Source organism: Cheilinus undulatus, linkage group 14 (assembly GCF_018320785.1).
Source record: "Cheilinus undulatus linkage group 14, ASM1832078v1, whole genome shotgun sequence".
In the NCBI taxonomy this organism is placed as follows: domain Eukaryota; kingdom Metazoa; phylum Chordata; class Actinopteri; order Labriformes; family Labridae; genus Cheilinus; species Cheilinus undulatus.
This window is the reverse complement of record NC_054878.1, coordinates 22,799,872-22,802,436: the sequence shown is the minus strand read 5'-3', so window position 1 is coordinate 22,802,436 and position 2,565 is coordinate 22,799,872.

Genomic DNA, 2,565 nt, shown 5'->3' with positions numbered 1-2,565 from the left:
CAACAAGCAAAGTTCAAAACGTTAATCATTAAGCATACATTAAAGAGGTTAACACTAAATGCTGAAGAGAAAAGGTTAAGGTTCAAAGATAGAAGTAGGAGTTAAATACTTAAACACAGACAGCAGTAACTGAAAGGTTTTCTGTTAGGATATAAACATGGTAACATTTAGTTAGTGCCCAACATAAAAGGAGAAGTTGTGTATAAATGCAGCTCTTCTCTGGTTTGTGTTGACCCTGTGTGGGAAGAGAAGGCAGTGCAGGTCAGCAGACCTAATAGTAGATTTACACAGAGAAAAACATCATATATATCTACCATTAAAGGATTTGACCAATAGTTGGGCTTTCAGAAGATTGAAGCTGATGCCTTAACAGTAAATCAAGTCTTAAAAGTCATACAGAATTATTAAGTATATCTAAACTATAATATCCTCTCACTGTATTATGTAACACTTAAAACTCAAATGTAGCTTAGTTGAAATGTAGTCAGGAATGACAGCAATAGTTTCTTTTTTGTTACTGAGAAGTTTCAACTGACTCATCTTCAACCTTTCAAACTCTCACACACCACATCGTCTTCTCAAAATAATGAGTTACAAAAACACACTCACAATGAGCCGTATTGTGCAAATCTGAGCGTTGTTCTTTTTGATTGCTGTTCGTTTCATCAGAATGGCTTTGGATGGCTGGTTTCATCAGATCATCTCTCATGGGTGTGCTCATTTCTGTGTATGTACAGCAGCTACCTGACAAACGATAAATTACAGATGAAAGACTTTATATCTTAATGAAGACAGCAGGAAGTGTATATTGGTGTACGAGATGGAGAAGTCTGTACCTCAGTGGAGGACTGATATACAAAATAGAGCAACTGTGGGTCAGTGATAAACTTTGTTGTCTTTCACTTGTAAGGCTAGAAATTTGATCCAAGCTCCTGCATGTGTGGTTTGAAAACTTTAAAGTGCGCAGAAGTCCAGTCCATTTAACTGGGAGCTGTGTTGTCTGCTTAAATTGACTTCTTCAGAGTTGTAGTTGTGACAGTTTTGCTGGCGAGTATGTATGATCATGTATGAAAAGGATCCCTGCTGGAGTTTTCAGGGCAGAACTCTGGATATGCATGTTTTTTTCTGGTTTCTTATTGTGCCACAGGTTGTAAATTCTGCAATTTAAGATTATGTGTCAGTTGCTATCATTGCACAATTGATGAGCATCATCAGTCCTATGCTTTAGCTACATCTTCAGACTCAATATCTTGTTATTGGCTGAAAAAATGTGAAACATAATAAGTTCACATGCACAAAAAAAGATACAGATTAAATTTGTATGAGTCAGTCTTGATGTTTTACACAAAAAAAACAATGTTGTATTTGATGGCCAAAAAGCACCATGATAGTCTCATCAGACCAAAGAACTTTCTTCCACTTGATCATAGAGTCTCCCACATGCCTTTAGGGGAACTGTACTTGAGATTTGATATGACTTTTCTTCATGAGGGGCTGTCTCTTTCCTACTCTCCCATAAAGCTCATGGGCCCTAGAATTCCTGATGACACCCCTGGAAAAGGTACAAAGAAAATCCCCAAAACTATTGTGTATTCTTTAAGAAAAACTAAATAAAACTTCCATCTCCTCTCCACAAGTCCTTGACTTTCTCCTGAGCTTAGTCACACAGCAGTATGACCTCAAACCCTTTTTGTGTGTATGATGTATGTGTTTGTATTAGCTGTTGTTGTGTCCCACCAGTCCTCTGAGCGTCCTACATATAAAGCGGTCCAGTCCAATGTTAACACCAGCTGCTGTCTGCATCTCTAATTATAGCCTCAGCAGTGCAGGCACCCGGGGCAAGACTGGGGGTCAGGTTACTCCTTCCCATTGCTCTCTCTCGTCGGCACACATGCACAGGCATTCTCATTTTAAATGGGCCTCAAAAAGAGCTTCTGACAGGCTTTAATAACTCACACAGGGCTCAACTAGATGTTTATTCACTGATTTACTCCTCACTTTGACCTCTGTTTGACAAGGCAGGACGCCTGAGAGGAAATGTGTATCTTCTGGGAGAGGTCAGAGTATGGTTGGGAGATGTAAAAGTGAAAAAATTTTTATTTTGGAGCTGCTGTCGAGGACAGAAAGTTTAAATACTTGCTGTTATGTATTAAAACTACATGCAAAGTTCTAGTGTATCATTATTTTTAGTCTAACAGGCAATACAAGAGAACATAATCACTAATTCACTAAATTGTAAATCACTAGTGTATTTTACCATGTACAGATCAGTTTCGGGTGGGTTACAAGAGGAGTTATGGGTGTCTCGGAGGTGGAAACACAGATGTAGTGTCAGCTGTTAGCTGCCTCAATCATTGTTAGGTGATTAATTAGCCTGGTGTTTCTGAGCTACAGCACAGGAGACTTTCAGACCTTTACTGCTGCACTTTGCTCTTTTCTCCTCTCTCTTTCCATGCTTCATCCCTTGATCTTTTGCTCCTACACCATAATATCTTTTTCTTTCTCCCTCCCTCCCTCACTTCTCTTCTCTCCCTCCTCTCTCCCTCACTTCCACTATCTCTTTAT